Source organism: Seriola dumerili, unplaced genomic scaffold (assembly GCF_002260705.1).
Source record: "Seriola dumerili isolate Sdu_G_001 unplaced genomic scaffold, Sdu_1.0 BDQW01000331.1, whole genome shotgun sequence".
Lineage (NCBI taxonomy): Eukaryota > Metazoa > Chordata > Actinopteri > Carangiformes > Carangidae > Seriola > Seriola dumerili.
Window position 1 is genome coordinate 7202943 of NW_019174586.1, and position 15839 is coordinate 7218781.

Consider the following 15839-nt stretch of genomic DNA (forward strand, 5'->3'; position numbering starts at 1 on the left):
CTTATTTTCACTTATTGATATCTCTGTGGATATACTGTGATAAACTGCCATAATGGCCTATCCAATTAATCATTCAGGCTTTAATTATATTGACTCTAATATACTGTAAATACAAGCATATTAATCTATGATTGTGAAAACTGTGCTTTACAAAGTTTGAGTTTCTAATCACCACACTCTTTGATAATGGGAGTCTCTTAATGGTTGGAACCATGCTAACAGGGGACACTTTATCCTTGTTAGGACGGACACATTTACAAGGACTGAAACAAATCAGGAGGAAGCAAACACTTAACACTAAACATTTTCAGTAGTGGTGGTTGAGTCACATTTAGAAGACAGCAGAGTGATTTGCTGGAGTGTTTGCTGTGGTCTAAATCACTGGGGCGGTGCTGTATCTGGGGGCTGATGTGAGTGTGATGGTTGTGTTGGAGGCTGCATGCTGAAGCAGTGTGTGTGTGTGTGTGTGTGTGTGTGTGTGTGTGTGTGTGTGTGTGTGTGTGTGTGTGTGTGTGTGTGTGTGTGTGTGTGTGTACACTGTACATGTGTAGTGGTGTTTCTTCTGGGGGCTCAGGTGCAGCTGCAGTTCCCTCCTGTGGAAATACTTCCTGGGAGAAGAGGAATTGGGGGGTGTGATGAATCCTTAGCTCAACAAACTCCAGATGAAACAGAACATTGGCCAGTACTGTTCATGTTACTACACGTCAGCCTCTCACTAACACAGGACCCATGGAAAGTTGCTTTTTTTTTTTCCTTTTTTTTTCAAACCTCGCTGTTTCCACCAGATGAGCCCCTTCTTTTCTTGACAGTTAATTTCTCCTTTACAGACCCATCTCTCAGGTTTTCTGTGCCCTTCTGTATTTGTCTTCGACACACAAGAATGGGAATAACAAACAAATAAAATCAGTGTATGAAGCTGCATTATTTAAATATTAAAAAGTATTCATTGCTTAAATAAAGATAGAGCTACATGCAACTGTTGTAACCTGCCTTATTTCCATCTGATTACCTGGTGAACTGACTTGTCTTTATTACAGCCACTGGCAGGGCTCACAAAGGTCAGTCAAGCGAGGATACAGCATTTAACAAATATGAACCCTTGAGGCGATAGCAGGGAAAAAAACACACCACATGCAAAATAATGGTGTAAACCAACACTGTAGTCTGCAATAATGTGAAAGCATCTTAAGTCTAGGAGGAGGACGATGGTGGTGTTTTCTCCCGTTACATAAAAAGCTCATAGTTGGATGACTGTCTCATGAGAAAGTCCAGGAATAGCCGGACATAAGGTGCTGTCATCTCCTTAATGTCACCTGATGACGATCTCCTCACTGAGGTTCAGATGATAAAGTATCTCTGCTGCTGTACAGCTCTGCTTGTATTGGGAGAAAATCCTCCTGAGACCAGGGAGAAATTAAGATGGAAGAAGTGAAGTGAAATCCTCTCCAGCAGAACACTGAAACAAGTCAAGACGTTAAACCCAAAATCTATTGTCTCTGTTGAAAGTCCCAATCACAGAAAGACAAGCGTTTTTTCCTCTATAGTTGCAGTCTATAACCCAGTGGTAGTAAATAAATAATAAACAATAAATGAACTACCATCACATGTAATATAAATATTGATGATGCTTCATTTTATGGGTACTCATTTCTTAGTAATTTCCATGGAAGTTTTTGGTAAAGAACAGTGTCATTTGGTGCTAATTATTGGGCAATCTTTTGTCAATTTAAACCCATTATTCATTTAATACTCTAAACTTACTGTGCTTAGGTTACACTAGCAGGTAATTGGGACTAATTAATTGTAAGTGAAACAATTAAGCACCGACTCTGTTCAGAGTATCCATAGTAGGAGAAAAAATGGTAGCCATGCTGAATGGGCCTAGAGTAAAGGAGCTCCTTGCACAACTAGTAGATGAGGAAGCGCTCCTCTCAAGACCAACATCAGTCTCCAACAAAACAACAGTTGACCTACTAGAGAAACCTGCACTGTAGTTGAAGTCCTGCTGAAGATGCAGCCATCTTTATCACCAGCACAGGGCTATTGTGGACAGTATAGAAGCACTTCTGGACGGCAACATTAAAGCAGCCGTACACTGAACCTTGCAACGAAAATATGTTGCAAATCAAGTCAGTATGGTTGTACTGCAAATGTATTCTGAGAATGAAAGGGAGTCAATTGGCAGATTTCCTGCTCTTTTATAAGGTACTCTAGCACCCTATTGTGCCAGGAGTGCATAGATCTGGCTTACAGCGTTGTGGGCACCAAAGCAAATACAATGGATAACACACACAGTTCAAATATCTGCAGCTCTGTGACTGTCCATTGGCTCACAGCAGACTAACCTGAACAGCTCTGTGGATCAGAAAGATGACCTGGGAGCAGAGAACAAACCACCAGAGTCATCAGGCACTACTTGACAGGTCCATTTTATTATTATCACTATCCAATTACATAGCTGATTGAACCTGGAGCTCATTCTCATGTCAGCCGTGAGCCCAAATTCAGCTAGAAAGAAATGAACACATAAGAGGTCATTGAGATCACCTGCACTTGGGTAAGATTTTTGTTGTATTCCAGTAGGTCATCTCACCTGCAATGAAATGGTATCTTTGTAGTATCATGAAAAATCTTCCTGTCTCTCATGAAGCAGAAGAGAACTTCATTTCGGTATTATTCCCCCTAAGGTTCAGGACAGTTTCTTCACAGCGCACACCAACCAAGTGCTTCACATACGTACATTTTTGTTGCTCAGTATTACCACAGGTTTTTGCTGGCAGTCTATGAGCAGCCTCATTAGAATTGTTTATTGCGAACATTTAACAGAGGAGGTCACATGTGTTTTGATTCTCATTCCAGTTTCAAAACTGGCCAGAAATAATCAGTTACCTTCTGGTCTGGCTTTTCAAAAATCCTCCTACTGTTAACTCCCAATAACCAGGAAGAAAATAGTTTGTCCAATTTCATATTTTATTATCTAACATCAATATACACTTTTACATGATCTAAATGGAAGAGATGGCTGTGATGGCAGTGAATACACCGGGGTATTTTCCCCCGCTTGAGAACTACAGACTGAAAATTAATCTCATTTGGGTTTTAAAGTTTATTCAAGGATCTTGTGTGCCCTCAAACCTTCTACTGCAAATCACAGGGAGCAGTTCCAGTCTGTGTCTTAATTTGTGTAAGAAATTGCCCAAAATATAACCATTTGATTTTTTTCTTAAGAAACATTATGACTTCTTGGTTTAATTGTAATTCCCTTTCAACATTTCACTTGCTTAAAGTTATAACTCCTCAAGATATCCATGATATCAAACACTATTTTTGATACTACTTATGTTCTGAATCTTCTCTGTAATATCCATTCAGTGTATTTAACACATTTAACTTGTTCTTTATCAGGGACTTTAGGGCAAACTTCCACTCTATCTGACTGTGCTGGGTTGATTCAGGGACAAATCATTAGATGCCTCTTTAATGCACCAAAATCTTCACTTAAAATGCTGAACCATTTCCCACTATGCAATATTCGTCACGCACTGAAACTCATTATGAAGTAATTTCTTTCTAACTAGACCACAAATGAGGCACATTCTTTGTAGGTTCAGTATTTCCATTTAAACACATGAACACAAAGTTTTTCCTTGAGTTGTGTGTGTGTGTCTGTTTATCTCTGACCTGTTGTGTGTGTGTGGTCTGCAGGCTGCGCAGTCCTGACTTGAGGTGATGGATTTGGTTCTTGAGCTGCTGTTTGTCCTCCACACTCCTCTCGAGCTCTGCCTCCCGCTCCTTCAGCTCCTCTCTCATTCTCAGAAGTTGCTAAACATAAAGAACAAGTTGGCAATTGATGATTGTGTCAGCTGGGTTACAACAGTGAGGCCCTGGTCTTGACTCTGCTGAATCAAAAGATAAAATTCTTATTGGGAAAAATCTCAAATAAGGGCTCCCTCTTCAGCTTCTTCTTTTAATGTGATGCTGAACAATTCATCAGTTACGGTTGTGCTGTGCCGTGTGAGTCAAGTGAGGTGAATACTTAGCGCTGGTCTGGAGACAGGGAGCTAGGAGTGATTCAGCCGGTCAGTACATAATGAGCTCCTCTGCATATCTGGGACCTCATTCACACCGAGTATTATAGATATGTTTTCTGCATATTCTGGCTAGATAATGAATGATCCAATTACAGCCTAATATTTTTACATTACAGAGGAGGTTGCAGAGGAGGTGTGTAGATAGTGCAGGTAGCAAATAGCACAAATCTATCTGGCAACAAGATGGTGGCCTAGTGAGAAACTAGCTGTGCCTAAATCATGGCAAAATTACTAGAACTGAAGAAGAAAGGGCAAAGCAAGGCAGGTTTAATGATATACATAGCCCAGCTCACACATTGGGCAGTTTGAAAGTGTTTAACATAACATTATTTGAAATAAGAAAACATGCAAAAAATACCATAAAATTTGTTGTGCTGCCTTATCAGTAAATAAGTAAATTTTGCATACTAAAATGTTAACAATATCATGATGAACAAAGAGATCTTCTCATGTTAACATTTTCAGTACCCATATAAAACATAGACTAAATTTGTGGGGTGTGTTTTTCAGAGCAGGTGCATCACAGAAAGCTTGAGGGCTGAGAAATGGAAGCGGCTCCTACTGAACACATTCACAGACGTAAGGCCAAAAGTGCAGCTTTAATTTAGCGCCTTGACTCAAAACACTGACACAAGAACAATGAGCAGCACTGGTGCACAGTTTGTTGTCATTTAAACTTGGTGTTGAATAGAGTATTGGCAAACACCAGAGGCAAACCTCCACATAGTACGCTTCCCGTTCCTTAGAGACTGAACCTCGTCACAGGGATAAACAGAAGATTGCTATTGCACGGCAGCTCTCTGATGTAGGCATGATGTTCAGTATGTGTGAACATGTAGCACTGGAAGAACAACAGATGAGCTCATCCAGCCTTTCATGGGAAAACATAATCTTAAAAACGTTAACATTTGAGCTTTCAGCATTGTTAAGTTGAAGGAAAATGGTCGAAAATTTAAATTATTTTCTTGACATAAAAACTGTTTTTCTTCCCACCAATATGTTTTGGATGTATGCAGTGTGGTTAACTACAGTGACCTGTACACTTAATCATCTGGGGAAAAGGTTCTGGCAAAGAGAAGTTTATTTTAAAAGGCATAAGTAGGGAGACACTAGGGGATATGCTTATATAAAGACAATTTAAATGCCTTTTAGGTTTCAAGGTGAACATCATTTCTCTCCTACAGATCATTCAAGTGGAGTCATGGAGGTGCAGACGGTAAATTTATCTGCTGATAAAACTTCAACCTTTCAAATTGCAGAGAACAACTGAATTTCAAACTGCGGACATATGTAAATGTAAAGTAATGTTTTCCTTTAGGGCCTGGAGACACATTTCATAAAAGGTAATTATTATGTACTTTATCAAATGAGAAGGATGTAGGCAAAGGTTCTGCTGCTGTGACAATACAACTGTATTTTCTATGACATCTCTTTGCTTAAGGGAGAGTAACTGCAAAGTGGGGCTATTTGACAACACAGCAGGTGATCAGAAAAGTGGATTGCCGCCTGAGGAAGTGTTTTCTTTTTTCAAGTGACTTACTAAATGTTGCTGAGGGTAATATTCTATTAAATATGGCCTGAAGATGTGGCTCTCGAAGCTGGTCCCCAGGTCACGAAGACTTATTGTTTTTTTTTGCCATTTAAAGGGTCTCATTTCGCTCTAAATGCCAAACTTTATTGTTCAATCAAACAATAACAAATTGATCTACATCCTGGTCCCTCCAAAAACACATACCTTCAGCTGCCAAACATTGGTTCAGATTAGAAGTGTCTGCAAAGCATATATAAGAGATGCTGTAAAATGCTGCAAAGGATTCAGTATTAAAAGATGCAATACATCCTCAAATTCAACTACAGTAAGGAAACTGACTGAATGTTATGGACAGATCAGGTGACATAATGGTGGTGTGTGAATGTAAATACATGATTTACTGAAACAAAACAGCAGAATGACAAATCTGCACCGTAGCAGAGTGTGTGAAGCATCTGCAGCCAAAGCATCAAAAGACTCACCTGCATTATAAAAGGTGAATATAACCACAAGTCACTGTAGACACACAACATTACAGATCCCACCTTAAAATGACATGAGTCTTTAAGCATAAATATAACTATAAAGCACAGGGTGCATATGTCAGAGTTGTGGGAGTTAGAGTATGAATGTTCCTACTTTATCACAGAAGTAGAATGTATAAAATGACAGCTAAAGAAAACAGAAACCCCTGCGGGGACAAAAAGAAGCATGAATTAACACTGCAACTGACAATTTTTCATTAGTGATTAACTTGGCGGTTATTTTAACTGTAAATCAATTATTTTGTGTAAAAAAAAAACAAAACAAATAAGCCAGAAATATTTTTGTTTTGTCCGATTAACTAAAATCAAAAGATATTCAGTGTATTAACATAGGCCGACTATTTGACAAAGAAAAGCAACAGTTAAGAAAGTTATAACATAATCAGTTAAAAAAGATATAAAACAGAGAAAAGCTTCAAACCCTCACAATGGAGAAACAGGAACGAGGAAATGTTTCACATTTCTGCTTGAAAAATGACAGATTAATGAACTGATTGACTCAGCTTTAATTCCATAAATCTACACCATAAATGCCACTTTCTAAGGACATTGGGTCAATGTAGGTTTAAACTTAAAGCCCTGACACAGTCATGCTCCACCCACACAGGTGTTTTCACTAGCCGAGTAGAGCTTTTCTCATGACTGAGTGTATACAAATCACACAATCACTGACATCTCCATGACTTTCTTCTTAGCTTTGGTGTATCTGTTAGTGCTGGTGCGTGAAGTTTGGTGACCTCACATATTTCCCAGCACATCTAAGCCTTGCATCAACCCGAGCAGAGGACTAATCAGACAGAATGACTGAAAGCACCTGTGTGGGTGTCTAGGGTCTTTAAATACACCTTGAAGCCAGGTGTGCAGCATGAGCACTAATGATCCGTCCTACTTGCCTGAGAGGCTCCACCAAAAAACACACACACAATGAACAGAAATACTGAGGGGCCACCACAATGTACTAAGTTTCACTGGCTTTCACATGCCATATTTTTTTTTTACATATTACTTAAATTCTTACCTTAGCATGACCGCAACTTTAACCCCCGAGATCTCTGAAATCCAATTTCAACAAACGCTGAATTTGCCTGCCAAGAGAACATTTTCTTCCTTTCCCTATCTTGAAATTTTCAGACTAACCTAATTTAAACTTTATCTTTGCAATGGGCTCAGTAACAAAGACTGTAAAACCATTCTATTTGCTTAACAGAAAAGTTCAAGAGGTCATTTATTCATCCTATAATAGCAACCTTTCTACTTCAGCTGTAGCTTTATGGTACACTTACAAATGTGCCAATGTCGGATACACACTGATTTCTCTGGAAACGTTGTGTCTTTACATTCAGGTAATTCTGCAATGGCACAGCCTTGATGATGATCTGTTATTTCTCAGATCAGTGTAGTACAGATTGATCTTATCTTACACTGAATCACACCTCCTGCATGATGTAAATGAGGCTTTTTTTGTTTTGCTGATAAGTAAATAATGTCCAAGTGAGATTCAGGCCTGATAATTTCATTTGTTTTCAATGTATAATAATTTCTTTTTTTTGTTTATTTTGTTTTGGATACATGTGATGTTGTGATATTCTCAAAACTGGACTCATGCAAGTGGTGAAATGAAACAAGTGGTATTTGCTGCTTGATTTGTCCAATACTAAATGGTTAAGGTGGATATTTTTTGGAGCGTAGAGGTTGTGTCTGCATTGATTTTGTTTTACAAAATGATATCTACTTGATCTGCTTTCATATTTATCCAATCGTACATAATGTTCTTGTGAAAATTACTGTATGTGTCAAAACAACTTGTGGCCTAAACTTGAAGTAAAGAACACATTTGCTGAGATGAAAGATTTTACAGTAAACCCAATGAATAAAAGTAACCTTTGATGTCTTTTCTTAACTTCTTTTAATAGTTTCCTTGAATCTCAGTTTGATGTATGAGATCTCAGTGTAACTCTAGTCTGCAGGTTTCTGTATTACACATTACCTTCTGCATGTCTTGCAGAGCCTGCTGTAGGAAGCTGAGCTGCTGTGGGTGCATGTTGTCCTCCTCGCTCCTGATTGGTTGGTTTTTGCCTTATTCCCGTTTGAGCAGCTCCACCTCGTTCCTGTTGGCATCCAGCTGGCAGCGCAGCGAGTCGTTCTCCTCCTTTAAGGATTCTGCAGATTCATACACAATGACACATCATTAGACTGCCTGAGAAAGAATCTTTCTCTGTAGGTCCTTTTCAAACAAATTTCAGCTGTTTTAAGGAAAGCCAATTAAGGTTTGCAAAACTAATTCTAGAAAGTGCAAGTTCTAGTTTTATACGTATATTCATAAATGCTGGAAATATGTCACATATCAGATTGAATTTCACAAATAGGTGAAAGTTTCAACAGTTCATGTCCACAGAGTTTACACTGTAACTTAATTTATCACCCATCTTTCTTTTTCTTCCTTTACCTCATACACAAGCATCAAAAGTACCGTGAAACATTTCATAACGCTGCCGCAAAATTAATTTAGTTTAATCTCAATAACTGTGTAGAGTAGAGAAACCACCAAGAGACTTTTAGACAAAGAATCATTCTCCTCTTTTTACATTCCTGAACCAAATGCACTAGTATGAGAGCCTTTAAGAAATTATGTTCCCATGCAGGCACTGAAATACAATCCCTTTTGAAAAATGGCAAAAGTGCTTTTTATCTCTAAATAGGCTTTTGACTTCAATAGGATTCTTCTTTTTTCCTATCCTTTTTTTTTGCTATTCACTTTCCTGAAGAAATTTAATTCATGCTGACCTCAGTGCAAATTAAAGCAGAACAAAGCCGATTTATTGATTTTTGATCTGAAATCAACTGCTGATATAGTTACATATTTATTTATAATTTATATTTTGCAGTACACTCACAAACAGGTGCGTGAAAATCTAATGTGGTGCCAATTCTGAATTAATATACTACAATGGGCAAATGTTTGGCCTATACAGTGTGTGCAGGTTATGTGATTGTGTGGATAAGATTATGCATCAAATGGTTAAATTAGAAGAATCTCAATAATTTTCAAACAGCACATTACACTCATCTGGCTACTACCTATTAATAATCATGTCTGCTTCAGTTAATCATTTAATAACTGAATGGAAGTTAGATTAACTATTGACTCTGAACCCCTGTGTTTAAACACTCTTTACAAAGCCTCAGACCACTCTGGATTAAACAGACAGAGCATCATGAGTCGGTGCTCTTGTGAACAGGCTTGTGTCAAGAGCTACAGCTGAAATCAAAATTATTACATTGGCTACAGTCGGAGCTCACCACCTGCTGCTTGAATCAAATCAGTTGTTTTGTGATCACACAGTCTTCCCAGTTATTACCACAGTTCATTTAATGGCTTGACAGTGCCCTGCTTCCTGCCTGTGTTGTTTAAATACAACTAAACTATGGGAGCAAATCTGTTTTATAGGGATATATTAATGTCAACTGGATTATGTTTTATAGTAAAGTACAGAGGAAAAGTTATTAAGTAATTTATTTAGAAAACTGCAAAAATGTTGATACTGAATGTATCAGTCAACAGATTTCAATCATTTTCCACCAAATTACCTGATCTTGCCGTGCAATATCTGCTGGTACTGAATAACATATGATTCATTTTTCTCATGGTTATATTTAGGCACTCACAGCACTTGGTTGAGGTCAGGGAAATATCAAGGTCTGTTTTAATGCAGAAAAAGTTCACAGTTACACAGACACAGCATGTTTTATTAACATTTAGCTGAAGCAAAGATCTTTCCTAACCTTAACCAAAGTGCCTTTGTTGCCAACAACAGACAGGTATATGAACCCCCAGTCTCTGGTGTGACAGTCGTGCAGGGAGCATACATATGCTTGACTTTGACACCAGGATGCAGTGTTTAGTATGCTCACCGCCCATCCTGACCACCTCCCTGCGACTCCGGTGCAGTACATACTACAAGTACAGGGTTCCCACTCTTTTCAAGAAATTCGGATTTAAAATAAATGCAGACTATACTTGGCTATACTTATCTATGAAATCATCTCTTACAGGCTTAATTATGTAACTGTGACAAATTGATAGCAAGAACTTTGTCACAAGCAAGTGCTATGTAAATAAAATGTTATTATTATTATCATTAATTTATAACCTGGCTCACTGGTTTACTTATGAATTATATTAACCATTGTTGCCTGAACACCAGTAACACAAATAGTAGTCTACAATTTTCCCGACCCAATCTAGACTGAACTTTACAGCGAAATGTATAATTCAAAGTTAAATTTGCTAAGATTATTTCCTGCCGCTGGATTTTATCAGTTTATCACACTTTACTAATACTAGGAAGTGAAGTCTTCAACGAGGTTAATCCCACCCAATGCGAGCTTTCGCTACAAGAGTTCAACATTTCAAGTCATATTATGGTCTGTTTTATCTGATCAACTCAGCATTGGGTTTAAAGTGACGCTACCAAAGATGCTAGCAAAGTAAGAAGTGCCGTTCGCGAGTATTTAGCTGGAGTTTGATTAACATACAGCTGGGCTCCCATTCATTGTATTGACCCCGGCCTCTCACAAATTATTATCCAACTCTCAGTTATGAACCAACACACATGTGAAACCTTTGCGCCTTGCCAGAGTTGAATCACAAACCTTAAACCTTTAGCTAAAGATGAAACAAGCTAGCAAGCAAGTCAACTTTAGCAACCGAACCAAACATGCTAACGAATTATTCAACAGTGTAAAACAAGTTGGGAAGAACACGTTAATCTATAAACGTAATAAAAAAAATTATCACAGTTAGCTGCCAAACGTGACTTACGTACATTTAAAGGATAATGTAACTTACATTATTTAGCGTTTCGGCCACTGAAGTTGTAAATCATCCAACCTGCGCAGGTGATGTGATTTCGGGGTGCGTTCACAACATGGCCGAATTAAATTCGTAAAAGCCCATTCAAAAAAGCTACTGTGGTTCATGAACTAGCCTACTATTTCAACGTCAACGTGATCCTGAACATAACTTTCGCAGAAAATTGGAGAACATTGAAATTATTTTCGAGGACAACACAATATCTAAATGTTCTCCATGACTGGAAAACTGGTCAACTGTTTTCCAGGTTTTCCAGGTTTTCCAAGTCGCGTGGGAACCCTGAAGTAGCCTTCATCCACTGAAAAAGAAACTTCAGAGCATAATCGAGGCTAAGATTATGTTTTTCATTTGGAAAACAATTTAATATTATATCAACGTAATTAAGGGGAAACAAGGTCATCTTTAGTTGTATTATTAACTTAAAGTCTAAAACTGTTTTTTATTCCTCCATGGTACAGTATGTTTCCCTCTCTTACACCACTGCCAACAGCCATTTTAACATCCTTTCTTGCTATCACTCCTACCACTTTTACATTTCAAACACCTATTAGGTATTGAAGCTTCCTCTTCATGTGTCTCTTTGATGCATCTTTTCATTTGTATTTTCTGTTTTCACACAGCCTTTAAATCAGCAGACCACTTTTGAGTTTTCCAGGGAGTGAATCAAAATCAGAGAAGATGCACAGTTTGTATTCATTAATGCATGTTTCATGAACCCAAAGTTTCTTTATTTTGAGGTCAATTTAAACTAGAACAAAAGTAAAAACAATCTGAGAACAGTTGTGTGAGTAAGTGTCATTCTATGCAGCACTGCAATAAAGTAAACTATAAAATACACTGCAAACAATAGTTGATTCATTCAGATGGTGTAGAGAAGGATGTAACAACATCATTCAGGTTTTCTATTATGAATCAAATTATTTTCACTGTGAGCCTGCTGTTACAATGATTGTCAGTCAAATCAGAAATACACCCAGTAATAAGATGTCTAACATTTCATCCAGAATGATACCAATTATACTGAAGCCTGTATGGAAGATGATGGTGAAATGATGGTAGATGGTAACAATATCCTAAACTGTCCAATTTCACAACCTACAATTAATCTGAATCACAAGATGTCAGAGCAGTATATTTCAAACACACATTTAAAAGGTACTCATATAGAGATGGATATGTAGACCCCTGCTTGTGTGCAAGTGTGTGAGTCTGTGTGTGTGTGTGTGTGTGTGTGTGTGTGTGTGTGTGTATTTGTTTGTTTTCTCCCAGCAGTGTCCAGCGAGGTGTAGAAGGGCAAGGATACTACTGATTATCAAGTCTTATTAACTTGCTGCCCAGGGAAAGCTAACAGTTTGGTCTGATTCTGTGCAATTTCCCCTGTATTTGCCCTGAATTTCCCCAGTGAGGAGTGTTATCAAGAGTAAGAAACACATGCACCTTCCTGTATACAGGCACACACATATAGAGACACACACACACACACACACACACCCGCACACTATGAGAAGGACAGTGTATTCTCTCATTAATCTGTGTGTTGTGACAGAAAACCCTCAGCCATATCTTGAGATTTCTTGTCTCTCTGCTTGTGTTTCTGTGTATATTGTGTTCTGCAAACCCAGCTGCATAATTTATCACATTTATAAAATTCTACACTCCATATTTTTATCAGAGCAAACATCAGCAATACTTGTATTATTCCCTGTTTAATTTAAAAAAAATTTGGTTGCATATCAGATTCATCAGTTCAGAGATTCACTGTAGTAATAATATCATAGTCTTTCCCAATATGAAGCCTAAAGGGCATGACTTTCCTTTAGAAAATAGAGCTCAAAAGATTAGCTCTATTTCCTGTTCTGCACAGCTTATTTATCTTGTATCGTGTTACCTTTTTCTAATATCAGATTACAGGTTCCTTGCAGAGGTAATGCGTGCGCATGCATGTGTGTGTGTGTGTGTGTGTGTGTGTGTGTGTGTGTGTGTGTGTGTGTTTGTGTGTGCCGTTTAGGATTCAATGGTTTTTCGTGTTTCCCAGGGGCAACTTTGTGACAAACAGTTGTAATGCAATTTTTGTGCAACCAATTTGATTGACCTTACTTTTTTCTATAATCTGCTACTACTACTTCATTCTCCTCCAGAGAGAGGAACCAAGCACTGTACCTACACCCCCACCCTCTATGACCACATCAACACTATAAACCCCTAAATGCAGCTGAGGCAGTAGTGCGGCTAATACATACAACAGTAGTGGTGTAAGATCTAATTTTGCCATCTCCAATAAAAAAAGAATAAATTAATAAATCTGTGATGTACAGAGTTTATTAAAAGCCAAAGCCCTTTCTAAACTGGTTACAACATACTGCCTCTAATTGTGTTTTCACATAGTACTTTAACACATTAAAACATGCAAACTAAAATTTCTGGATTTTTGAATGTGGTGTTGATGGCCAATACGGTCACGTAATTCAGTGCACAATCAAATAAATGACAGTGTTAGGGACAGTGAAGAGAGGAAAATACAATGATGGTGTTGCAAGGATTCTGATCACAGCTCAGCTTGCTATTTGTGGGGTTCTCAGATCATAAAATTGGGAGTAGTCTCCAGCAGTTGCAGGATGATTGATGTCTACCAGTGCACTGTTATTAGCTTGTTAAGACAAAATATTGTCTCACTCAAAAATATCAACACTGAAAGAGTTATTATTGATGCTGCTTTGGATATAAAATGTCTTAAGTGAAATGTCTTTTGTAGGCTGTATAGAATATGCACACCTTTTAACTACCCATTTCCAAAATATGTCCAGCACATGTACAGTACAGTATGAGTGTTAGCCCAAATATCTTTACCTGAGTCCTCAGAGTCTTTGCTGTTGGTAGCAGAGGAGTCCATGTCATCATCTGACATCTCCATCTCCTCCTCTCCCCTGATGCCAATCAGCTGCATTGTGCATGTTTCTAATCTCCTGATAAACACAAGACACACACACCAGTCAAATATCTACACAGTGAGTTTCATGTACAGAAAACAATTAGACTTTTTTCACCCCAAAACAAGTACAAACCTATTCACAAACACGCACACACAAGCCCGCACACACGCATAATCACCTGTCTGGTGTCTTTGGGATTTCATCACAAGGTCACAAGGAGCCACACAGGCAGACGTGTAATCTTTAATTGTACACTCACATCTGGACTCTCTCTCTCTCTCTCTCTCTCTCTCTCTCTCTCACACACACACACACCCACACACACGCATTTATTCATGCTGTCAGAAATGGGAAATGACAAGAGGGTGACGTGTCACCTGTAAACTTCAGCTACGAAGGACTTGACAATATGGACACCTGCAGGGATTGTTTGGTTTGATCATGAGTACAAAGAATAACAACTGCTGCTTGAGATGCAAAACTGTCTTTATGTCTCTTCCAGACTACGTTGTCAGATATCACCAGTCAAGTGTGTAAATTTTTTGTATTTTGAGGTTATTATGATGTATACGCTATTAAAAATATTTAGTGTACACTTCAAGCCCACATTAAAAAGGATTTATAACACACAATCTGTGACTTCTATTAAAGGTTAACTTAAAGTAAAGTGATGTCAAGTATTCTTAAGATCTTGGTGAAGACAACATGTGAGGGTTTACATTTCTCTTACTCACTTACTAATTTTTACTTTACTATGGTTGAAAAAGGTAAAGGACTTTCTCAAAAAAATTAGCTTACATACACTGAGGAGAATGATTTTATGGTGACACATTAGTGTACATATATCAAACTACACAAATGATGCTCATATTTGTCTCATCCCTCCTCTTCTTTGTAACCTTTTTGGAGACAAAACACAAAGCTACAGCCATAGGCAAGTGTAATTGCCTGTGGCTGAGAAATTATGTGGTAAAGTGACTTTCTTTGGCACTCTAAGGAGGACAAAATAATTTCAAGTTACATGAAAATACTTCGACCTTCACTCTGGACACTTTTAGTCTGGTACAGTTCGACCTGCAGAGAGATAATATTGTCCTGTCAGCCTCTTACCTTGCTGTTATTGCCTGGTAAACACACACACACGCACGCATGCACACACGCACGCACACACACACAAATGAGCTCTATTATCACATTGGAAGGCACAAGGCCTTTCCTCTCTGTTTAATGCAGTGTGAAAGTATATAACAGATAAAAGACAGTGGGATTAAAACAGGCTGTTGAGCATGTTAAAGAACTAAAGATCAAAGAGCAGCGTATTCCATCGTGAATCCAACGCCTTGCTGTTAACACGGAGAACACCCTCAAATGCCATCAAAGAATGTTTCAAGGTAGTCGCCGTGAATAAAACATTAAAAAAAACTGCTTGTTACATACGTGACTTACAATGACAATGAAAAATACATCACAATTGAGACAACCAAAGAAAAAAAGAATAACAACTCAGAAGGACTGCATGCAATAACTGCAGTTGCTTTGGTAGTTGCATCTCAACATTTGTTTTCCTCAACCATCTACTTTTCAATTTTGTTACTTCAATTTCCTGTGCCATGTCAAAGGGGAGGAAAACCTGGCGTCCCTTAAGAGACATAACAGATTTCACCTTAGTGAGAGCAAGAGACGTGACATTGTGTCTGTGCAGATGATTTCCTCTGCAGTAGAAACCTGTACACTAATATAATACTAAAATTATGTTTTTTAGCCCATCGAGTCTTACACGAAATGTTGTTTTATTCATGATAAGATAATCCTTTTTGCCTTACATACCACGTTTTATGATCTGTTTTATGAATGTCATTTTTGGGGGAT

General features: G+C 38.1%; 1 pseudogene; it reads right to left on the reverse strand.

The window, feature by feature from the left end:
• LOC111232590 overlaps positions 1-15839 on the reverse strand; it is a 193267-nt pseudogene that overhangs the window by 9398 nt on the left and 168030 nt on the right.